This window comes from Camelus dromedarius, chromosome 8, assembly GCF_036321535.1.
Source record: "Camelus dromedarius isolate mCamDro1 chromosome 8, mCamDro1.pat, whole genome shotgun sequence".
NCBI lineage: Eukaryota > Metazoa > Chordata > Mammalia > Artiodactyla > Camelidae > Camelus > Camelus dromedarius.
The window spans coordinates 72,713,756-72,738,958 of NC_087443.1; the positions used below are offsets into that span (position 1 = coordinate 72,713,756).

Genomic DNA, 25,203 nt, shown 5'->3' on the forward strand with positions numbered 1-25,203 from the left:
GTCCTTGCTTCGTTGCTGATTTGTCTGAGGTCACAAGGCTAGCTTCTCTGTATCTTTGTCATCACCAGGAGATAATGCCCTAATGATTACAGAGACCAAATAAGGAATACAAATAAAATACAGAGTTCAGATAGAGACCCAAGTGTATGCAGAAATTTAGTATGTAGTAAAGGAAGCACTCAGATCAATGGGGAAAGATCAGCTTACTCAGGAAATGGTGTTTTGGTAACTGGCTAACTAGTTGTTGGGGAAGACAGGTTAGATTCCTGCCTTACACTAACTAAAATAATTTTTTTTAAAATCCAACTCCTTCCACTTGGTGCCCCTAACTAAAATAATTAAAGATGCATTGAAGATTTATAATTAAAAAAAGAAACTATAAACATCCCAGAAGAAAATATAGGTGAACATTTCTTATACATTTGGTGTATAGCTAGAAAAAAAAAGATTCACATATTTGACAGTGCAAAATAAAAATAAGTTCTCGGTGGGGAGGGCTCAGTGGTAGAGTGCATGCTTAGCATGCATGAGGTCCTGGTTTCAATCCTCAGTACCTCTGTTAACTGATAAAAAACAAAAAAACAATTACTCCCCGCCACCCCAAAAAAAGAGACCTGATGAAAAAAAGTTCTCTAACAAAAGAGATCATAACAGAAGCTAAAAGCCAAGTGACCATCTGGGAAAATAGCCTTACTATATAAGATACTCTGATAAAAAATCATTCAGAAAGAGCAAATATCCAGTAGAGAAATAGGCAAAGAACATGAAGAAGAAATTCACAAAAGAAGAAATAGCTCTAAAGAAGATACATTAATTAGGCAGGTGTCTTGGTTGCAAGTGACAGAAATTCAATCTGAACTAGTTTTGTGCAGATGGGAACTCATCTGGGAGGATACTGGGGCACCTTGCACCTCAACAGGAGCATGGGAAGTTCAGGGACCAGAATGGCCTCAGAATCCCTGTAGCCTGGAGCTTGAACATCCCTATATTTCTTCGTCTCTCTCATGTTCTTCTCCATCTCCCAGCCTCCTATTTTCTCCCAACTTTCTCCCTATGCCGGGGAAACATGTCCTAATTTGACATCTTACATCTTGCACCAGTGCAGCAAGACTAGTATTTCCCTCCCCAGTTCTGATTCAGATAATCCTAAGGAATGACTCCCATTGGCCTTGTGCCAGTGGCTCTCTCTGGAACAGTTAACATAGATCACAGGCAACCATTCTTAGAATCTTAGATAGCAGGCCATGGGGTGAAGTTGTAAGAACCTGGTGGCTCTAGAGAGGATGGGGTTGTAAGTAGAGAGTTAGTTTCTATGGGAAAAAAAGAGTCATGGATGGACAGGCAGTATATGTAGGGATCCCACTGTACACGAAAATACGCTCAGTCTCACCAGTAAGCAGACCATTTCTGCATAGTCTTAGACTGGGTAGTGAGCAGGAATATGCTGGGATGCACAAAATCCGAGCCAGTCTCACTAGTATGATTCAGGCACCTCCCAGGTGTGTAAGGCGGGCAAGGTGCTTTAGGAATGTAAAGATGAAAGAGCCTGCTCCTCCCCTGCAGGCTGTTCCATTAGAAGTAAGGAAGGGCCGGTACCTGGCCAACTCCATTACAAGGTGGAATACGAGTACAGAGGGGTTCTTGGTAGGGGGTTCATTGAGGGTTTCACAGAGAAGTGGCATTTGGGCTGGACCGTGCAGGCTAATAGCTGATAGTGTGAAGCCACCATTCACAGAGCAACCCTCCAGGTTCCAGGCTGTGAAGGGGGTTTTTATAGAGATGTGTTTTTCACTTCGATCTGATGTGTTAGGTGTCATTGTCATTTGCACATGATGAATCCAACATAGGGGGCTAATGTACTTGTCCAAAGTTGTGCAGCAGGTGAGCACTGGAGCTTGGATCTGACCCTAAAGGCAGTGCTGTGGGAATAATTCCACCTCATGAGGTTGCAGGGTGGAGTGTGGTGGAGACAGAGGTTCCTGGCAGTGGGGAGGGCAGAGCCAAATGGTAGCGACTGGGGGGGAAGAGCACCAGGTGGTTTGCCTGGCTCCTGGAGTAGTTGCAGAGCAGTAGGGAGCAGGAAGGCTGGGAAAGTGGACAAGCTTATGGGGACTGGGGAGGTCTCTGAATGCCAGGCTGAGAGGTCGGGAGTTCAATTTTTTAGGTAAAATGGAGTCACTGAGTTTTTGAACAGAGGAGGCTGATACCGGCAGAGCTGGAAGACTCTGGATCTGGCAGCAGAGGCTATGAGGCCAAATACCTAGTAGTTCTGAGAAGTATGTGGGGGCTGACCAGGGTCCTGGGGACAGCTGGGTAGGAGTGGCCTTGGGGAGGCTGAGTCTATGGAACTTGGCACCTGATGGAATGTGTGTAGAAGGACAAAACTATTAAGTTTGAACCCAGGTGACATTGCTGAGCAGCTGGGAGGATGTTTGGTTCTGGGAAAAGATGTAGGCAGGCGTGGTTTGGGTCTCACTGAGTGGAGGGATGGCCAGCACAGACACTCGGAGGGAGCTCCGGGCTGGAGCCGGCAGACAGCAGCTTGAAGAAACATGGGAGCAGATGGCTCTGCTGTTTTTCCCTGGTCAGCACCCATTTCTTCTGGTGAGAGCACCTCCATTTTTCTTGGCAGACTGCTCCTCCCCCATATTCAATACTTGAGGTTGGTGGGGTGACTTCTCATTGGCTCTGTTGGTGAGCATTTGACCCAGCTCTGGCCAATCAGAGCAGTGCTTTTCTCTTTGACCAGAGATAAGGATGAGATTCATGGACCAGAAATGGCTGCTCTTCTGCTGCCAGGCTGGTGGAAGGGAAGCCTGAAGCTGCTTGGGAATAAAGACAGAGAGAGAGGGAGAGAGGCTGATTCTTCATCCCATCTGTTTGATGCTGGTACATCCTGGGTGCCAGATATATACCCCTGGGCTTCCGATTAGGAGATCTGACTTGACACTAATAGTCAAATGGTCCTGAGTCAGAAAGGGTTAGAAGCCATGTCTTTTTGGGATACCTGCTTTAAAGGGCCCAAGAAGGCATTCCCAGAGGGGTGGGGCATGGATCAGAAGGATCCCCTGAGTCAAGGAAGGCTGGGTGAACATTTATCCCAGGCTTTGCCCAAGCATAGGGGCAGGTGCATTTGATGTTTGTCACAAACAATGCAGTCTCTAACCTGGCTGCCCTGTGGGGCTCCAGTTGTAGCAATCAATCAATCAATCAATCAATCAATCAATCAAAATTTAAAAAAATCAGGAAACAAGTAAACAAACATGCTGGTCTCCATGGAAATATGAACCCAAGGTGTCAGGAACAATAGCTGTGTGTGAGTCCAGAAGTAGTTGTGTCTGCACAGACATTGGTCTGATCCCAAATCTGTGTCCTTGTGGGAGCCTGGACAGGTCCACAAACTCATTATACAGCCAGCTCCCCCTGAGAGGGTAATGCCTCCGACAAGCTTTCATTTTATCATCATTAAAGGAGCTATAAACTTAATACTGTACTTACGCATGGCAGGGCTCTCCTCACAGCTGCCTTTTGAGATGGATACTGTTTTTATCCCAGTTCCACAGGTGAAAAAATGGAGGCTCAAAGAGATTCCTTAACTTGCTCAAGGTCATAATTATTAATGGAGAAGTTGGGATTTTACCCTGGCCCCAGAATCTGTTCTCTTTCAATCGCCGTGTTCCACCATCTCGCGTTGGTATTTAAAGCATACTAATAAAAGTAGCTAATACTTACTTGGCATGTCTTATTTCCATGAGTCCCTACCACAAACCTATGTATGACATAGGTACAACTGGTTAGTCCTATTTTTTTTTTTTTTTGAACGAATGAGGAAACTGAAGCACAGAGGGTTCAGGAATCCTACCCAAGTCCACAGTCAGTAGGAGGCAGAAATATATTTTGAAGTGGTTTTGAGATGGAGTTGAAATGCTGGTGTGCCTTAAATTTAATTTGGAAGCCCAGGGTGGGTGATAGGTAATTCCTAAATCTGACTTCCATCGATTGTGGTGTTCTTCATGTGCAGATGTATATTAAAGAGACAAATCAGGAGAACGAGCATTGTGGACAGAGAAGAATAGCAACTTGATTTGTCTGTTATCGTTGGAAAACCATATCCTGGGATTCGCTAATGTGTGAATGATTGGAAAATGTTAAAGCCAAAGAGTAAGATTTAAAAACAAAATCACACCATTTAGTCTACGAAAGTTAGTTCCTCGGTGAAGAAAAACCCAATGTACTCGAGTTTGTGGGCTGGCTGGACGTGTTACAAATGCTGTGGAGTGGGCGTATGTGACAATTTTTTTTTTCATTGAGGGCCCATTACAAGACACACTTGGGCTGTTTAAACTCCCCCAAACTCATGAATTGGTTCAATAACAGAAAGTGTGAATCATTTTAATAAGGAGGTGCAGGGACATCTGCTTGAGTAATTTCTGATGCTTTTTTTTTTCTTTTCGAAAATGTGTTATATTTGGGATCAGGATTTACTGTTAGAAATAAAACGGATTTGGGGAGGTCAGGGCCTGTGCCTATTTATTTCTCTTTGTGTCTGAATACAGTAGGTGCTCAATAAAATACTTTTAGAAAGAATTATGAACCCAGAAGCACCCAGGAAGTTCCTGAGGTTGGCAGTTGGCTAAAGGCTGATGGGGCTGATGGATGCTTTCGGTAAAGTTCCAGCTGGTTTGTGGTCCCGAAGTGGGGGCTCTGGTCTGCTAGACTGGATGGCCTAGCCTGGGGGCACAAGGGCCTTCTTCCTTCTCAGGCTCAGCCCCAATCTCCCCTCTCATCACCCTGCCAGAAAAGCTGAAAGTCTCTCTCCACCAGGACAGGAGGAGGTGGAGCCTGGGGAACAGAGGCAGAAGATTCAGGAGGCCTCAGGGCCTGGCTTATGCCTCAGCCAGATAGTGGCTCTGAGTTTGGCTGTTCCCAGGGCGTGTGGGGATGGGCACTGTGGTGACCTGTCAGGGGAGACCCAGCTTCTACCCTCAGGACCTCTAGGTCATCTCCAGCCTCAAACATGGGGGGCTGTCTTAATTAAGAGCCAACTTTTTGCTGGCTACTTCAAGCATGCTGTGGCACTGTACTAAATACTAAGTCCGTTCTTACAGGTTTTTCCCTTAGGATTTCTGTTTCACTGCTTCCCTTTCTGTTACACAAACATGGCAGCTTCCACCACCGTTCTACAGCCAGGAATGCTTTGTCTCAGTCCTTCCAGGGATCCTGTTAGGACTGTGCTAGCATACCTCCCTTGCACAGGTGAGAAAACTGAGGCTTGAAGAGGATAAGTAACTCACCTGGCATCATGTGTCTTCTCATTTGTTTAAACCAAACAAGGGAAAGTGACTTTTTTTTTTTTTTTAAAGTGGTTGTAATTTTATTAGTTGAGTCCTTGGGTGGGATTATGACTCTTAAACTCACTTTTCTTCCCTGCTGGGTCTAGGGCCCATTCCCCTGCTTCGAGTTTGGGGAGGAAGGTATAGGGCTTTGTTTTGTTGGATTGTTTATTTGAGTTTCTGGTTTCTGCTCAATCACAGGGGCCGGCGAGCTAGCTAAGGGCTTTACGCTCAGTGTATCTTGTATATTTTTATGCGGAAAGGGCCACCGCCCATCATCTCTCACACGGATCTGTTTCAGCACTACTGGCTATAAAGTGAATTTGAATAAAGTGAATTACACTAGTGTGAATCCTATTTCCTGATTGTTTCCTTCCTAAAATATAAGATCGTTCCCAGAAAGTGTCCCAGAAGCCACAACCTCCAGAGGACCTGGGCTTTGAGGAGCGGGGGTTTGAGATCTGCCTTTGGCCACATGCCCATCCCCTTGCGTGGCTGTCCCCAACCCTGTAGGTCACAGGTGCTGCTCCCAGTATTGTGTTCTTTTGTGCAGATGGTAACAGTGCCCAGTCGTGCTGGAGCCCTGGTTACAGCAGGGGCTATTAATCAGTTAGTCTAGGGGTTACAAACTGTTTGATTTACACACTGTTTAATTAATTGAGTGATTGATTGGTTGATTATTTTAAAAAAAATTATTTTTTATTGATGTAGAGTTGATTTACAATGTTAGTTTCAGGTGTACAGCAGAGTGATTCATATATGTACATTTTCAGATTCTTTTCCATTGTAGCTTATTACAAGAAATTGAATATAGTTCCCTGTGCTATACAGTAGGTCCTTGTTGCACACCCTATTTTAAAAATCAGGAAATTTCACATAACATTCCTGACTTAAGACTTCTCTTAGAAAAGTGGAACTTCTGACAATATGAATTAAAGATTTTTGCATAGCAGCATTTGTCTAGAGTTGAATATTGGTTGTCTATTTGGGTGCAAGTTTCCAGGCTCTGCATTTCACCACAGACCCCCCCCATTCCCTCTTGCCCCATCCCAAGTTCCCTTTACTCAATTATGTCACCTGACCAATCGCTAGGTTTGGGGGCCTCTGTCCTTTTCCATAGTGTATTTGCCTTGCAAACTTTAAGTTATATGATAAAAACAAGTTCTCCTTAAAAAAAAAAAAGTTTTGCAGTCACAGGGCTTACTTAAAACATAATTTTAGCAGGCATATATTTTGTTCACTTAATGCCGAGAACTGGTGAGAACCCTGTAGGAATACTTAGCACTAGAAATGTGTGGGAATGAAGGGAGATGGTCGGCATTATCTGGAGCCTCCAGCATACTCAATGGAAGGGCTTCCTTCAAAGAAACAAAAAGTAACACACAAAGCTAAGTGATAGAAGCAGTATTGAAGGGGAAGACCCTTAAACTTCAGGGAGACTGAAGGACGGAGACAGCCAGGGAGGTTAGGTGGAGGGGGTGGAAGGGGAGAGACCCTCCCATCAGCTTCCCCCACTCCCCATGAGAACATTCCACGACAAAGGAAATGGAAGCAACTGAGCTGGGAAATACCCAAGTTGAAGCTCCAAGGATGCTGTTTACAAGTTCTTACAGGAAAGACTATTATGGGCGAGCGCTTAATGGATTGTCTGTCTGTCAAGGGAAGAGAGGCTGGGGTGGGGGAGGGCTGGAGTTAAGATGGAAATGGCTCAGGCCTCGCATCTTGCATTTCCTGCCTTTCCATTTACAGTCTGCCTGGGGATTAAAAGGCCAGGAGGGGAGCATGCTGAGCTCAGGAGTGAGAGAGAGAGAGAGAGAGAGGGTGTGTGTGTGTGTGTGTGTGTTGTGTGTGTGTGTGTGTGTGTGTGTTGTGTGTGTGTGTTTCATGTCCTGAATATTTTCTGGGCCCAAAGAGGGCTTTCTGATCTGCTGTGGAGAAGGCACCCTGTACAGTGTAGGAGGCTTCCTGGGTGGAGGGTGGACCGGAAGGAGGGGTGCCAAGCCCTGAATATCTCAGTTAAACTTTGGACTGACTCACCCCAGGAGGTGGCACGATTTCCTCTGAAGGTTTAAAATAAAGGGCAGAGATTCGATTCCATCTGGAATGATGGGTGTGGCCCTGCCCAGCAGCTAGGATGGTCCCTGTGATCTCTCCAGCCCTCTTTGTTCTGAGACTAGACACCACCCTTCACTGCCTGAGAAAATTCGAGGACTGGAAAGGTTTAGTCTCAGTACATTAGAATTACTGCTAGAAAATAAAGATCCTTAAAGCCAGATTCTTTGCCTTCTTGGGCAACAAGCGGGAAGACATCTCTCTTCTGTCAGATACTCAAGCTCCAGGGTCAGAGAGTGGAGTGAACAGAATACTATTCTTTATTTAAAAGTGGACTCTGTGGCTGTTGACTCTTCCACGGCCCAACGTTAATGTACCTGAATGCAATTTGCTGTCTGGAAGTGGTGCACCGCATTCTCCTGGGCCCTGTCGAGAAATGGTGACAACCCTTCCCCCTACAAAGAAGGGTGATCATATGGCCATGTCAGGATTAATAGTGTCCCCTTTCATTCTTAAAAGGACTCCTGTTTGGACAATAAATTACATGGTCACTCTACCATGAAAGAGCAGGAAAAGACTCGGAAGAAAACTTTGTTTGGGAAGGCAGTGTTGAAACCAAGGCATTTGAAAAACATGATTTTCTGTTTAAATATATATGATTCTTTTTTGTAATCTAAATGACAACCTTCAGAATCTGACTTCTTGTTGGAAAGAGAGGAAGTAAGTTTTATTTTTGAGAAAGCTCATTCAAACAAAACAAAAAAACAAGTAGAATGAAGTAAAAGCTTCCTAGTTGGAGGCCTGAACCCTGTAGGGGAAGTGGGGGCTGAAGGAGGGCTTGGAGCGGCCTTCTGTCCACGTGGGCAGGCCCCTAAGCAGGGTTTTGAAAGGAAAGAGGATGCAGAGAGGTCCATGACTTGATGCTGCTTCACTGGAACATCCAGGAATGCACATGCCCAGGCCAGAGCACCCTGCGGTCAGAGGGAATAGGCTCATGCCAGACTCTTGGTCCTTTGCTGGGGCCACTTGACCATGGTTGATTGCAAATGTAGGGATTAATGGTTGAAAAAATCTGGGCTCTGAGGTTATAGCTCAGTGGTAGAGTGCCTGCTTAGCACGCACAAGGTCCTGGGTTCAATCCCCAGTACTTCCATTAAACAAGATAAATAAATAAATTCACCTAATTACTTCACCCCCTGCAAAAATTTTTTAAACAAAATCTGGGCTCTAGTCACTGATGCTAAAGGATAAACTGAGATTAAACATTTAGGAGTTTATTGGAGCAAAAATCAATTCCAACTGGGCAGTGCCAAACCAGAAGTTATAAGTGTTATAAGTGTTCCTGTGACAGCAGCTGGGGAAAGACATAGGTAGAGAAAGTGAGGGAGCAAAGAATGGAGATTATTTGACTGACTGTCACTTAAAGCCTAGTTGGCTGTTTCTGACTTAGGGTTTGAATTTCATAACCTTGGGGTATTTCCTGGCTTACAGTTTGCTTACTCAGGCCTCCCTCCTTCATTAATGTAACACTTCCTAGGCGGAGTGACCTAGAGCAAATGGTTCTCTTCAGCCTGGGTTTCCTCATCTGTAAACTGGGGATGGTACTGCCGCCTAATTCCAGGGCTTCAGTGAGAACAAATGGAGAAGGGCAAAGGGCATCAGTGAGCTAGGGTGGGCCATGCTGATGTGAGGGGTTGGCCCGTGGCCCCCATGTGGTCACAGGAGGGCTGCGTCCTGTGGGCAAAGGGAGGTAGTAACCCTGGAGCAATTTCATGTCGGGGACATGTGACAGATGGCCTTCAGCGCTCTCTTTTCCCAGCCCTCTCAGCAGCTGGCAGGTCCAATGAGGCTTCGCCAAAATGTTCAAGAAGCTTGTCCTAACATGGGTCTTTCTGCAGATTCTGGCCCGCACTGCTGACCACAAACAGCTCTGGGAACTTCAGAATGAAGCTGGCGTGGCTGTAGAAAGAGGCAGTGTTATATATGATTGTGGAAAATGGTGTAGTGTGGGCACTTAGGACATATTCATTTATTTATTTACCCTCCTAACAAACAGGCACAGAGCCCTGCTCTGGTCCCAGGCACTGGGGCAGTTGGTGTGGCCGGGCAGACACCTTATCTATCTTGATCTGGAACTTGCCTCTTTGAGGGAAAAGCTTGCAAAGAACACAACTAACTTACACTATGTTAAAGGAAAAAATAAAGACCAAGAGGCCGAATATTGAGCACTGAGTGGGTAAGTTTACTGCTAAGTAGGGAATCCTTAGCTCTGAGGTGTGAGGTCCAGCAGGGAAAGGAATGGAGTAGGGCTTCATAGCTAAATGCCTCATTGACAGTGGGAAGACAGTCTCACTGTGCCTTGGTGCCAGGCTGGCAGTACCTGGGCTTGTTGATTAGGTGGGCACCTGATTGGCTCCTGCATGACAAGGGCTGCCCATGGCATCGTGGTGCCTGGCTGGTTGTCTGCTGCATGCAAGATTTGCCGAGGTAGGCTTATGGCAGCCAGAGAGGTCTGCATTGTATCAGCAGGCTGGGTAGCCAGGTCAGGTTTGTCTCATCTAATGGGTTCTGTACCCACTAAAGGTGAAAAAATTTTTTTAAATTAATTTATTTTTTAAGGTGAAAATTATTAAGATAACGTAGAAACATGGAAACTAATATACTCCTTATATACAAGGAGTAGAACATGAAAAGACCACAACTGCAGGACTCAAATCCTTGGGTAGCAAGTGACAGGAACATAAATTAACCAGCTTAAACAAAAATGACAATTTATGGCCTCATGTGTCTGGGAATCTAGGGTATTGCTGGATTTCTGGATCCAGGATTCTAATGGTGTCCCTGGGGTTTCTTTCTGTCCCTCACTGTCAGTTCTGCTGGTCTCTCCTCCACTCAATTCTTGGCTGCTCAGGGGTTCCCAGAGCAGCTCTCTTAGCAACTCCAGTGCAAAGAGAGCATCTTTTTTGAAAACCAGCTGGAAAGTCCCAGAAAATACACTTTTTGGTAGCACAAAATCACTTGCCTGCCCTGTGGCTGGAGTTGGAGGAAGGGAAGGATGGAGGTGGTCAGGTGGCATGGCTGTTACAGAAGGGGAGGAAGGAGTGCCAATGAGTGAAAACCATGACTGTCCACCAGCTGTGTAAGAATAGGCACCTCCTAGTAGCACCAGAGACTCATCAGTAACGTACATGCTTGCATGGGAAGAGCTTGGATTTAAAGTCGTTTTCAGTCACAAAAGTCAGTGTTTAAATAGAATAGTCTGACCCAGAATAGTCCTTTCTGTCACATGATTGGGACCAAAATAGACATACACTTTTAAGCCTTGATCCTATGTACCAGCGTTTAGCAAACTTTTTTTCTGAAAAGGGCAGATAGTAAATATTTTAGGCTTGTGGGCTATGTGGTTTCTGCTGCAACTACTGAACTCTACCATGGCAGCTTGAAAGCAGCCATAGCCTACACCTACACAAATGGACGTGGCTGTGTGTCAATAAAAATTTATTTTTAACAAGTATTGGGCCAGACTTGGCCCACAGGCATTTTCTTGCCAACCCCTGATATAGAAGTCTGAAAATCTTATATTTAAATAAGCCATATTACACTGCTCTAAAGTAAACTGTGTATTTGCAAACCGCATATCTGACAAGGGATTAATATCCAAAATATATAAGGAACTCCTATAACTCAATAGCAAAAAACAAAATAAATCAATTGAAAATGGGCAAAGGAGTTAGATATTTCTCCAAAGAAGACACACAAATGGCTGACAGGTGTATGAAAAGTTACACAGCATCCCTAGTCATCAGGAAAATGCAAATCTGAGCCACAGTGAGATAACAGCTCACACCTGCTAGAATGGTCATTATCAAGAAACCAAAAATAACAAGTGTTGACAAGGATGTGGAGAAATCAGAACCCTTGTTCACTGTTGGTGGGAATGTAAAATGGAGCAGCTGCTGTGGAAGACAGTATGGAGCGTCCTCAGAAAATTAAAAATAGAACTACCATATGATCCAGCAAGTCCGCTTCTGGGTATTTATCAAAAAGAATTGAAATTAGGATCTCAAAGAGATGGCTGTACACCTATGTTCATCGAGGCATTATTCACAATAGCCAAGAGATGGAAACAACCTAAAAGTCCTTTGACAGATACCTGGATTAAGAAGATGTGGTATATACACACAATGGACTATTATATTGCCTTGAAAAAGAAGGAAATCCTGCCACATGCAGCAACATAGATGAATCTTGAGAACATTATGCTGAGTAAAATAAGCCTGTTACAGAAGGACAAACACTGAATGATTCCACTTATATGAGATATCTAAAATAGTCACATCGATAGAAGCAGAAAGTAGAATAGAGGTAACCAGGTGCTGGAGGGAGGAGGGCAGTGGGAAGTTGCTGTTTAACAGGGGGAAAGTTCCAGTTATGCAAGGTGAGTAAATTCTAGAGATCTACTGTACACATTGAACCTGTAGTTAACAATACTGTATTGTGTACTTAAAAGTGTGTTAAGAAGGTGGACGCCATTTAAAAAAAAACTATATCTATTTCTGTATCTAAAGTAGGTCCCATTTTTTAATTTTTGCTTTTATTTCTATTGCCTGGGTAGACTGCCCTAGGAGAACATTCCTAAGATTTCTGTCAGAGAACATTTTGCCTATGTTTTCTCCTAGGAGGTTTATCATGTCTTGTCTTATATTTAAGTCTTTAAGCCATTTTGAGTTTATTTTTGTGTGTGGTGTGAGGGATTGTTGTGACTTCACTGATTTACATGCTGCTGTTCAGTTTTCCCAACACCACTTGCTGAAGAGATTGTCTTTTCTTCATTGTATATTCTTGCCTCCTTTGTCGAAGATTCATTGACTGTATGTCTGTGGGTTTATTTCTGGGCTCTCTGTTCTGTTCCAGTGATCCATAGGTCTGTTTTTGTGCCAATACCATCCTGTTTTGATTACTGTAGCTCTGTAGTATTGTTTGAAGTCTGGGAGGGTTATTCCTCCAGCTTCGTTCTTTTTTATTTTAACATTTTTTTTATTTAGTTATAGTCATTTTACAATGTTGTGTCAAATTCCAGTGTAGAGCACAATTTTTCAGTTATACATGAACATGCATATATTCATTGTCATATTTTTTTTTCACTGTGAGCAGCTTCGTTCTTTCTCTTCAGTATTGTTTTGGCAATTCTGTGTCTTTTATGATTCCATATAAATTTGAAGATTATTTGTTCTATTTCTGTAAAAAATGCCCTAGGTAATTTGATAGGGATCACGTTAAATCTGTAGATTGCCTTGGGCAGTATGGCCATTTAAACAATATTGATTCTTCCAACCCAAGAGACTGCAATACCTTTCCATTTCTTTAAGTTATTTTTAATTTTCTTAATCAGTGTTTTGTAGTTCTCCATGTATAAGTCTTTCACTTCCTTGGTCAGATTTATTCCTAAGTATTTTATTGTTTTGGATGCAATATATCTCAAATAAATAGTATAACAGTTTATTTTCTGTTCCCAGTGTAGTGGGGGAGCATTTGGAAAACATAAAATTGACCCCATCACAAAAGCAAGAAATTATAATTGCCCTATCCGAAGGGGCAAGTAATGTTCCACCATAAATCAATCAACTAGGAAATGGCCACATGGAAGACATGGCATCTGAAGGCCACAAGACAGCTGGATGGGTTCAAACACTGGCCAGGATAGCTGTGTTTTTGCCAGTTTTGGCAATGCATACAGTTATGTCATGAATCTGGGACTAGTGTGGCGTGCCCAGTTGAGATTTAAAGCTCCCTCCTGGACCCTCCAAATCAGATGCTGCTTGGTATTGAAAACATTCATTTTGGGGTCAACAGAAGGCCCTCACAACTCTGATGGGAACGTCACCTGAGAAGACCTGTCTCCTCCCAGATTTGCATTTTAGCACCTCCACATTCTGCTGTGGCAGCTGCTGTTTTAATGGACACAGAGAGACTGGCTGAGGGCTCCACTGGGGTCTGCTCCAGATCTGAGCAGAGTCTGGGATCCTGGGGTCAGAGTGGGATCTTGGACCTTCTTGTTCTGCAGATGTGATTGTGGGGCACACAGAGGCGGCCTAGAATGCGGGGTCTGCATGACTGTCATCTACTCCAGGCCTCCTACCCAGGCCAGAGAAAGGCGGAAACTCTGAGAACATTCCATCTGAATAAGATGCGTTTAATAAGAGCCCTGGAAAATGGTAAAGCTGGCTTAGGGAAAGGGAATGTGCTCTTTCATATAAAACAAACAAAAAATGTGACTGTGGGAAGCATCCAAAAAAATAAGATGACCTGGAGGCTGGATTTAAAAATTGGCACTGAGGGAAATCTCATTTCCCCAGTTGATGACTCCCCCTTTGGCTGTGCTCATGCCAGTTGAGCAAACCAAAATAACTTCATAAATTAAAGTTCATGCAGGCAAGAAAGCTAGGCCTGGAATATCACACACCAGATGCAAACCTTGTTGGCTTTGTTTGCAACTAACATCCTTGGTTTGAGGGTTGATGTTGTCGAGAGAAGATTACGTTATGCATATATGCAATTAAAAAAATCACCATTGGTAGACAGGGAGAGACACAGCTGTGTTCACTTATAGTTTATGTCACCTTTGTTGCTTGTTTTCCCTTCTGGAAAGAATGTCCACAGTAATTAATTATAACCAGCTTTTTTTTGGTACGTGGAAATTGCTCAGAGAGCTCAAAGTATGTTAGTAGTAGTGCCTTGTCACTAGGACCTCCATTTTTTTTCTCTTATTATACAAGGAATAGAAGGATGCATTTGGGATGTAAAAGGTTCAAATTATAAAGCAGCATACATACACAACAGAGTTCAAAATTCCCTTCCCCTCCATCAACCCACTGCCCTCCCTGGCCATGAAGGCTTCCTCTTCTTTCTAGACCTCTTTCTTTATGTTCACTATTGATATGTCTGCAAACAAGTGTGTATATACATATACACAATACACACAATTAGTTTTATTTTTAATACACGTATAGGGCCATGATGTATGTATTGATGCACAACTTGCTTTTTTCACTTAACACGTCCAGAGCTGCTTCTGTTCGATCCGTGTGTGCATGACTTTTTAATGCTGCAGCACATCCCATAATATGCATGCGTAATTATTGAGCCATTTTTTTCTTCCTTCTTTTTGCTATTAAATGAAGTAAAGAAAGCATGAGATCATGACTGCCTTCTGGAACTAGATTGCTTGGCTTTGAACAGGACTTCACTGAGGGGCAGTGTGTGTGTGTGTGTGTGTGTGTGTGTTACCCAGGGCAGTGTTGGTGAACTACAGCCCTCAGGCTAAATCCACCCTGCTCATGTTTTTGTATGGCCTGCGAGGCAAGAATGATTTTCTTCTTTTTAAGTTGTTGGGGGAAAAAAAATCAAAAGATAAATGATATTTCCTGATATATGAAAGTCATATGAGATCCAGAAGTCAGGGTCCATAAATAAAGGTTTGTTGGAACAGCCATGCTCTTTTGTTTACCTGTTGTCAGGGGCTTCTGTCATGCTACAACAGCAGAGCTGAGTGGTTGTGACAGCAACCATCTGGCCCACCTAAAATATTTACCATCTGGCCTCTTCCTGAAAACATTTGCTGACCCCTGACCTAGGGCAAATTACTCATCTCTCCATGTCTCCACTTTCTTTTCTGTAAAATAATCATAAAACCTACTTTGTAAGGTTCAATTATTTAATGTATATCAAATAAATACCACATGTAGAATATACCAGATTATAATGTGTCAAGTGTATGTGTTTAAGTTACACATAAAGGCTTTAGAACTTTTTAAATGCTCCATTAAGATTAGCAACTCTTGCAGCATCATTGTTCCAGCATCATTATCGTACCTTTTTGTGCAGACCCCCGGGAGGACACTGCAGACCCCCGAAAGTGGAGATTGCAGTCCCCCGGGAGGACACTGCAGACCCCCAGAAGTGGAGATTGTAGACTCCTGGGAGGACACTGCAGACCCCCAGAAGTGGAGATTGCAGATGCCTGGAGGTGGACTTGGTGGTGGAGGGATGTGGATTAAGTGCTACCAAATCGCTTTGCAAAAGGACTTCACTAATTTTTGCCCCCAGAAGTCCCTGCTGTCCCACATTCATGACCAGGCTGGATAGGGACTCACAGAATGGATAAAATAACTGAGTCTGAGGAGATTTGAGTCCTGACAGGCTCTTGAGAGGCAGAATTTCCCCTCGAGCACTCTGGGTCGACCTTGCCTGGAAAGCTGTCTCCTCAAATCAGCACATGCTCACAGTTGTTGAGTGAGGGCCTCCTCCGGGCTGAGCCCGGGGCTCATACATTCTCAGTTTTAGTTTTCACAACCACCTCTATTTTCCAAACGAAAACTGAGGGGCTCGGAGAAATTTCGTAACTTGCTGGAGGTCTATAAACTTTCTACGCCACTCCTTTACTTCCAGGAAGGGATAAGGTGATGTCAGACATGCCCCATCCTCTCCCCTCACTTTCCCAAATCAGCATCTTGATAGCTGGGTAGGAGCTACGTGGAAAATTGGAAGTAAGCTTCAAAGCGAGTGGCTTAGTCACAGCCCAGTTTATCTCCTCTTGTTCTAAGTACAGAGAATTTGTCATAGCGCCCGTTACTATATTTTTCATGCCCCGGTGTCACAGTCTGTGCTGCTCAGCCATGCTGAGAATGATGCAGTTCTAACAGATAACTCTCCTTGGGGTGAAATGCCTATTTTTAGGCGTCTCCCGGCGCGCCTGTCAAGGGCCTTTGCAACAGCATTTCTCATGTTCCATTAGCACGTCTGCAAAACACGAAGCAAATTACCCAGATATTCTTGACCTTGCGCATGAGGGGAAGAATGTTTCTGGTTTTGAGTGTGTTTTCAATGACGAACATCTGCATTTTTTCCTTCCTCACTTTTTTTCTCCCCTCTCACACTGACGTTAAGAAACAACAAAATGCTGCTCACCCCACGGTTTAGTTGTTCTCTACGAGGAATGTGAAACATTTGACAGAATTTCCTGGAGGAACGAAGACCCCCCATTCCCTGATTAAAACCACGTTAAAACAAAAAGCAGGCTGTATCCAGAGCCCCTGCCAGAGTGCTGCTTATTCGATCCAGTGAAAAAGGCAGCACACGTTGGATGTTTGTGGCATCACGAAGGCCTTTTTGAGATGCTTAAACTTTTTAAGAACATACTGAGAACTTCCTCTTAAAGGCTGTCTCTACTCCGAGTTATTCTCCCAAAGGTTGGCCTTCCTTCCTGCACCCCAGTGACTGATAGTCGTTGCAATGGATGAAAAGCCAAAACTTCCATTCTGACAGGCTGTGAATGTTTATCTGAAGTTGTAATTGTCTACTCCCATGTTAATTTGCTTGCTATCTTATACAGCGGAGATGAAAGGGACCTGGGGGAAAGAAAGGAAAAGAAAAAAACCTTCTTCCCACAGGTAAGTATCTAAAGCAGGGCTTGTCAGCCTTGACACTGTTGACATTTGGGGGCCAGATAATCCTTTGTTGAGGGGGTGGGGCTGTCCTGTGTGCTGTCCTGTGTTTAACAGCATCCATAGATGCCCAGAGCACCCCCGTAGTTTTGACAACAGTAAATATCTCCAGACACCGCAGATGTCCCGGTGTTGAGAGGCACTGGCCTCGATCCTGGTGGTCTTGAACTTGCACCCTCCTCCCTTGCCCTGCGCATCTCCCACTTGCTGCTCTCCCATGAATGGGAGGCGTGTTTTCTTTTTTTCATCCTACCCTTATGCCTTGAGATGTTGCTACATCTGGACAAGTGTGCCAAGCTCAACCTGGGTCCAGGGACATGGCATAAGGCATGTGGCTTGGAGGGCTGCAGTGAGCCCTCTCCCTGGCGGGTCCCTGTGACTGCTGGTCTGCACGGCATGCTGGTGCTGCTTGAGCAGGAGTGCAAGTAGCAGGACTGTCTTGGAGACAGGTGTGTGGAAGGGAAAACACCTGACTGCCAGCCCCAGCCTCTGGTCCTGGTGGCATGGGCAGCTGGCGGATCACTGGGCTCTGAGCCCGGCAGCCCTGGCCTGTGATGGGCAGAGAGTGCCCTGTTGTTTCCCTTTTTGGAACCTGAGGGCAGAGATGATGAAGTTCCCAGGAGAGGCTCAGCTGAATCCCAGGGAACGGAGTGTAGCCCTTTCCCAGTGCCAAGGAGTGGGAGGCTCTATGAGTCTTTCCCTGGGATGTGTGGCTCCACTGGCCCCCAGAGCCCCGACTACTGGGTGCACCGGCGACACTGGGGCGCTGGGGGGAAGGGCACTGGACCAGGAGTCATAAGACCTGAGTTTGGTTTCAGTTCTACCCTGAGTATCAGCGTGACCTTAGGCAAAGCGTTCCTTCTGGTCCTTGTGTTCCCCATTAAAGCCACCGTCCCATGTTCCTGTAGAACATTCTATACTTCTGCTTATCTCCTGACTTACAGGCAAAGGTGAGACTGTTAAGAGGTGGAATTGTGGCCTTCCTGAATTTGCTTTTAGTTGTGAGTTCCTGACTAGTGGGGGGTCAGTGAGGGGCTTAGGGGCATTCATTTGTTTTTGCCTTATGTTTATGGGGTCTTAGTGAAGACCCCAATAAATAACATTTCTCTTCCCTGAAGATGAGAGATGAGGCCATGGTTGAAGGTTTGAACTTTGGAATGTGCCCAGATTTACTTAAGTCTTCCTCTTCCCCTGGGGCCAGTAAACCAAGTGTCTGAAAGGCCAGGAGTTCCTCAGGGGAATTGACAGACACTGGAGGGTGAGGGTCATTGTCAGTGTGGACTGCAAAGGCCCTGTCCCACGCCTGGTAGGGGATGCTGGCCTGGCTTTCATTGACGGTCTCATTGCTCCGGGCTGGTTTCAGACCCTGGCTGTCCTAACCTGTTGGTGAGGGTGCCGTTGCCATGTCCTTCTGAGCCTGCAGATGGTTCAGCAGTGACAGCCCAGGGATGATGCATTGGTGTCCGCACCACCCACAGCCCCTCAGCGCTCAGTGGTAGAGCTCCGTTGTCGATTACATTGGCCAGTGGTGGAATCCCCAGATTCCAAGGAAAGGTATGGGGGATTGGGGCAGACATGAACTGTCTCGGGTTCAGGGTTGCATCAGAAAACTTTTCACATTAGGTCACTGATGTCTGTTTCTCCTGTCGTGGTGGTCTCCGCAGCCCCCTGGACCCTGCCCATGGGAGGTTTATGGAGGAGAGGAACAAGCCTCCCCCGACCCTTCAACCAGAAGCCTGGAGTCCTCGATGCAGTTGCTGTGTTTTACGTGCCTCATTGACTGAGTCCAAGCTCTACATGAGCCTGGTACCTGGTGTGTGATGCACAGCTTCTCCAAGGCTGGACCAGCAGCCCAGCTCCGTCCCTTGCACACACCCAAGCTTGTTTGGATGTCATAGCTCACCATAAAAATGGTGCAAGTGGCCAGCTCTTTCTTCACTGTGGCTCTGGGCAGCCCAACCCAGCTCTCGAGTGGATGTGAGGCCTGAGAGTGAACTTCTTTGTGAATAATGACACAATTTCACAAAAATGCAATATCTCCCAGATCTGGCTTCTGGAGCTTGGCCTAGGGGAGGGGGAGCCTGGCGGTTCTTTGCCCCAGGGGTGTGTGTGTGTGTGTGTATGTGTGCATGCTTTTCCACAGGACACATTTATTTTCACATGCTTGTGTGGACTGTTTTGGGGGAGTCCCTTGGGGAAAAGGAGAAAGAACAGAATTCTGTGACACCTGATGGAAAATATGCTTTAGTCAACAAGGCTGATGTGTCTTCTCTGACTCTTGCCTTTAGACTAAACCAAACCCCAGCCAGAGAGGATAAGTCACACATTGGGCCTTCTGAGCTGGTGACTGTCCCCCCTGCAATGGCACTGTCTTAATTCTAATCATTTTGGAAAAATACTTTCAGAATCATACAGTGCTTCAGTCTGGGAGGAAGTGCTGAAAGGTTATCTTGGCCAAACACCCCTTTTTAAAGGAAGAGAAAACTGACGGCCAGAGAAGACCCACGGCCCACTCAGGGTGGCACAACTTGAACTTGAATCCTGTCTCTTCATGCCCAGAAAAAGGTTTTGTCTATTCTGCGCTCTTTTAGTCTTCAGAGAGTATATTGTGCTACATTTTAGGCAGTATTTTATTTTCCACTCTGGTCTCATTCGTTCAGTCACTCTGAGTGTCACATATGCTCTGGGGTCTGGGGACGTAGTGGTGAGCAAGGCAGACCTGGCCCTTGTGCTCTGGGGGCTCAAGGTCTGATAGGGAAACAGCTGTGATCAAGAAACTATGCTGGGATGTGGGCAGAATCGGAGCCCCCGCCCCAGGAGTCACTGGTCACCCCCCAGCCCCGTCTCCTCTATTCTTTTCAGAAAGGCTCTGAGGATTCAGAGAATTTAGGGAACTTGGCTGATGTTGGCTTCGGGGTTGAGGCCTGTGTGTCTGGGGAGGTGGTCCTGGGCCGCAGCACCCCCCACTCCTCCCCACTCCCACCTCCACCCATTCCCTCACCTTCTGAGCCACTTTCCTTGGACTCTGAGGTCATGGCTGTAAGTCTCTGGTACTGAGGGTTTGGCCTTTGAGCACCTTTCTCTTCTTTCCTTTAAAAAAAAATTGAGATAATTCACATACCATAAAATTCACCATTTAAAAGTGTACATTTCAGTGATTTTTTTTAGTGCATTTACCATATGGTGCAACCATCACTACTACCTAATTCTAAAACACTTCTGTCACCCTCAGAAGAAGCCCTGTACCTGTGAGCAGTCACTCCCCATTTGTGGTGCCTCCGGGCAGCCTCCAATCTGTGTTCTCTTTTGCTGGACATTTCACATAAATCGATCATAGAAAATGTGGCCTTTTGTGGGGCCTTCTTTCACTTGGCATAATATTTTCAAAGTTCATCCACGTTGGAGCAGACGTCATGCTGCGTTCCTGTTGGTGGCTGAGTGCTATTCCATTGTGTGGTGGTACCACACTTTGTTTATCCATTGATGCCCCTTTCATTTTAACTCCAATCACAGCCCCCTGATGTCTCCTTGAATTTTCTGGTGAGTGTTTGGAAGTTTTTTCTAATCTGTCTCGTGGAAACTTTGGTCAACATTCTCTGCCTGGCGAGCTGCCTACACTGGCCTAAGGGGGAGCTAAAGCAGTGATTTTTGAGTTAGATTTTTAATCTCCCCCAGCTCCCCAAATCTGATATGACTGCCCTGGGGGAAGTGTTGTAGGTGTGAGTATGTCTTGTCCCTAGAGAGCTGGAGCAAAGTGGCTGAGCCCACTGATGAAGGGATGCTGTAGGTTTAAAATTTTCCTCATTTGTTTCATTAGGATAAAAAAATTCACCTTTTTAAAGTGCACAGTTCTGCACATTTTAACAAATATATACAGTCATGTAACTACTACCACAATCAAGAACATTTTTATCACCCTCTGAAGTTCCTCCAGAGTCCTTTATAGTCACCACTTCCCCCAACCCCCAGCTTCTGGCAACCATGGATTTGCTTTCTGTCCCTATGTCTTATCTTTACAAGAATGTCGTATAAACAGAATCACACAGAATATAGTCTTTGGAGTCTGGCTTCTTTCACTAAACATAATGCTGTTTGATTCGTCCGTATTACCACGTGTATCAGCTCCCTTTTATTTCTGAGTAGTATTCCATTGTTTGTTTATCTGCTCCGCAGTTGAAGGACATTTGGGTTGTTTCCAATTTTGGGCAATTATGAATAAAGCCACTGTAAACATTCATGAACAGCTTTTTGTGTGAACATAAGTTTTCGTTTCCCTTGGGTAAATATATAGGAGTGGGTCAAATGGTAAGTGTATGTTTAACTTTATAAGAAACTTCCAAGCTGTTTCCCAAGGAGCTGTAGCATTTTGCGTTCCCACCAGTGATGTGTGAGCGTTCGTTGTCTTTTATTACATTCTAGTCCCTCAGATTGATCAGAGCCAATATATATGTTTGGCTTTTTTATTTGCAAGGTACAAAGACCTACTCTGTTTACCTTACCTGTTTTAGTTCAGATTCCACCAGAAGTAGCCTCTGAAGCAGTGAGTGTAGTGTAAGTGGTTTATCTGGGGGGTGGTCCCAGGAAACACCAGGAGGGGAGTGGAGAAGTGAGAGGAAAAGGAAGGAAGCCAAAAAAAAAAAAAAAAAAGTGTGCTGTCAAGCAGTTTACCAGTTAGGGCGGCACATGCTCTGTCCCCATGGGAACTCTGAAAACCAGTACAGAACACAAGCCTGAGGTCTCTCCCACCCAAGGGGCCAGGCAGCTGGGTTCTGTAAGCCATCCCCCATCAGTCACTAGCTGAGGACTGCTGCCAGGGTTCTGTTCATGGCCCTCACAGCTGCCCTGTGTTCAGGGGCAGCTGGCTCTGGCAGACAGTCACAGGCGGAGGGCTTTTGGAAGTCAGGCCAACATGTGACAGTCAAGGTGTGCTTTCTTCAGGTAATAGACGGTTCCTTCCAGCTGTTCCCCATGGGCCCTCTTTCAATACGGCTCTCTCCACTGGTGGCTTCCCTCCCTACTTCATGATTTCTGCTGTTGCGTCTCTTCTTATGTCCCCACTACTAACTGACCCACTCTGTCGAGTTCAGTCCCCCAAAAGAGAAATTGGTTGGTAAGTTAGTCACTGCCTCTCTATTGGGCTGAGCCTTCAATGTAGATCACCCTGTAAACCTTCTGGCTGTCCGCTGGCTGCCCTTGGTTTAGGTGGCCTGGCCTGGGCCAATCAGCTGTGACCAGGGAGGTGAGTGAGAGAGTCTGGAGCAGTGCTGTCTAATAGAACCTTCTGTGGTGACAGAAGTGGCCTTTATCTATGCTGTCCAGTGTGGTAGTCTCTAGCCACATGTGACAACTGAGCACTTAGAATTGTGGCTGGTACTAAGGAACTGAATTTTTTACTTAGTTTAATTTTTTTTTTTAATTTTTAGAGGGGAGGTAATTAGGTTTATTTATTGTTTTAGTGGAGGTAGTGGGGATTAAACCCAGGACCTCGTGCATGCTAAGCACGTGTTCTATCACTGAGCTATACCTTCTTCCTCCGAATTAATTAATTTAGTTTAATTTTAATTAAATAATACTTAAATTCACATAGTGGCTAGTGGCTACTGTATTGGATAGCACAGTTCTAGACCATGGGCCTAGAAGTGGTCTTGGCCTCTTTTGTCTAGCATGCAATGTGATGTGACAGAACATTTTCTAGAGGTCAGTGTTTTAGAAAGCTAATTAATACCTGTTCCAGAATCTTTGTGATTCTGACTCTGAATTGAAATCTTTTTCCCCCCATCCGCTTCAAGAGTTGGAAATACCGTCACTTTAGGCAATGAAGTTTAAATTGACCCAGTGATTTTTTGGTCTAATTCTGCTATGAGCCTTCTTTGACATATTTGCATTTTATTCTCAGAAGCTGACTTTCATTTTGTAACTCACTCTGATGTTTGTACTATGCCTGTTTTGTGTTGTCAGATGTATGTATGTGAGTTCTTGATTTCCCCCCTCGCACGTGGAGACACTTGGCAGCTGATCGGGGCCCACCAGGTAGTCGGGCTAAAGTCATCCCTTGGAATTTGGAAGTGCAAGTTGCGTTCCTGACAGCAACCCAAGTGTGCATGTCTAAAGTCAGAACCTAACTTGGTTCTGTACCACCTCAAGATTATATATGAATGTCTTAAACTTTTGTGTTAGTATTTCTTTGCCTTGACTTCAGGAAATGACCAACAGACACCTGACAAAAATTCTTTCGGTGTCATTACAATGGAGCTTCAAGGAGCATTGGACAGGGAGTCAGGAACCAGGTTTCTTATTCAAGCTATGCCACCGATCTGTTGCCTTGTGGCCTTTAGCACTTGTCTGACCATTGTTTTCTTCATCTGTAAATATGGAGTTTTGATTAGACCTGCATTTTACAAACGTTCCATCAAACACCATGGCAGAAAATGTTAATAGGTATATCCGAGAAAAAGCGTTCAATGGTCAAATATTTGGGAAAATACTGCTTACTACATCTTCTTGGATATTCCCAATGCACATTCTTATATCAAAGGCTCCAAGAAGTCTGCAGGGGAGTAAAATATTCTTTTTCACTGTATAAATCAGATTTTTCAAAATTATTTGGGTATGGAATCCCACTGTTTTTTCTTTTTTTTTTTGGACCATCTCTTGGCATTTCCTAGAATACTGTTCTATAGACCCCATCAGTGTGGGAAACAGGAATAGGTGATTTTTAAACCTTTCTAGCGTAAAGGTCTGAGCACGTGGGTAAACAGGAAATCGAGTCTCTTTTCCATCATGCTCTTGGCTTTTCCTTCTCAATCTTTACTCCTTCCCGTTTGTCCCCTGTATCATAATCTGGTTGATTACTAACTGTGGGACTCCTCTTTTTCCATAACACACATTCTGAGAGAGCTGGTGGGACGCACATTGGAGAGACTCATGGTGATGCTTTTCTCAGATGCCACTTGCCCCAAGAGGCTCTGTGTTCGTTACCAAAATGTGCTGCTTACCTGCTGCTTCGGGTGCCGCCCACTGGCGTTTTCATCTGGTTCCTGTGTCATTTTGCCGACTGGTTCTTCTGAATTTCAGCAAGGTAACTGTGATTAGGTTAAATCTCTTTCCATTTCAAGTGACAGAAGGTCAACTCCAACTAGCTTAAGCAAAACAAATGACAGAGGAATCAACCCCAGGGCATTTAGTTTAGTTTGGCTTAATCCTGGGCGGGGCTCAAATGATGTCTTCTACTAATTGTCCTTCTCTGTTTCCTGTCTCCCCCCTCTTCTAGAGCTCTTGGTTCTGCTTCTCTCAGAGTGTTGGCTTCTTTCTTTACTGACACAGCTCATCTCTTTCCCCGTGATGGGAAAGATGGCTGTGTCTTTAAGATTTGCCATCCCCAGAAAGAAAGAATTCCTGTGCCAGCCCCAGTAGACCAAACATCATTAGAGCATACTGATTGGTCTTGCTTGTTTTTTTTGGGGGGGGGGGGAGTGGTAATTATTTGTTTGTTTGTTTTAATGGAGATACTGGGAATTGATCCCAGGACCTTGTGTGTGCTAGGCATGCACTCTACCACTGAGCTATAATCTCCCCCTTGCTTGGGTTTTGCGTCCACACTTGTGAACAGGGGTTGGGGTTCTATGAGTCATATGCAGGTGGCAGGCCACTGATTGGCAGCATAACATAGTAAGTAGGGGCAGGACAGTTCTTCAGCAGCAAGAGGGGCCCTGGGTGGACTCAAACAACAGTTATCCACTATCAATGCCCACTTCCTTTTCCTGGTGGCTTGGGGTGCCCTGGAGCAGTCACGGTATGATGTGTCCCTTTGATTTTCAGTTTTCGCAATTGTATTTTGGAATTCAAAACTTGATCAGACAGAGTAATTTTAGGTTTGAGTCTGCAACTTCAACAGAGGCCTCTTGAGCAAGAGGCCAGATAGAGCTCGACCACCTTTGTAGCTGTGAGGCCAGAGGTGTGCTGGTAAATATTTAATAACCGGCTCTCTGGGTATAAGAATGTCCTGATTTGTAGCATCTGCCGATTTTCGTGGTGTAAATATTCCCTCCTCAGCTGGCTTCAAGCTATCAACCTGACGTCACTCAACAGGGAGATGGGAAAAGATGTTTGCAACTGACATGTGCCTGTGTAAGCCGGTGCCAGCAAAGCACAGTGTGAGGTCCACCAGGAAGCCTGGAAGCCTGGCAGAGGTTATCAGCTTCGTAGCTTGGGCTGTTGAGGGGGAAAGATAGAGCAAGACCAAAAAGGGAGAAATTAAAGGAGAAGAACCGAATGCATTCAGCAGGCGGTTGAGTGGAGGTCAAGGGTGGAGGCTG

The 25,203-nt window shown here is 45.0% G+C and overlaps 1 protein-coding gene and 1 long non-coding RNA gene across 3 annotated transcripts in view; one reads left to right on the forward strand and one right to left on the reverse strand.

Moving 5' to 3' along the window:
• GRK5 (G protein-coupled receptor kinase 5) overlaps positions 1-25,203 on the forward strand; it is a 203,971-nt gene that overhangs the window by 14,995 nt on the left and 163,773 nt on the right. The gene's annotated exons all lie outside the window — the stretch shown is intronic.
• On the reverse strand, positions 8,613-24,141 carry LOC116155936 (uncharacterized). 2 transcript variants are annotated; one of them, XR_004139825.2, is made up of 3 exons: positions 23,884-24,141; positions 19,890-19,978; positions 8,613-9,344 (listed from the first exon to the last, which is right to left on the reverse strand). It is a non-coding gene; the product is annotated as an uncharacterized LOC116155936 (long non-coding RNA). The 2 variants fall into 2 exon arrangements; XR_004139828.2 differs by lacking the exon at positions 8,613-9,344 and adding an exon at positions 14,934-16,184.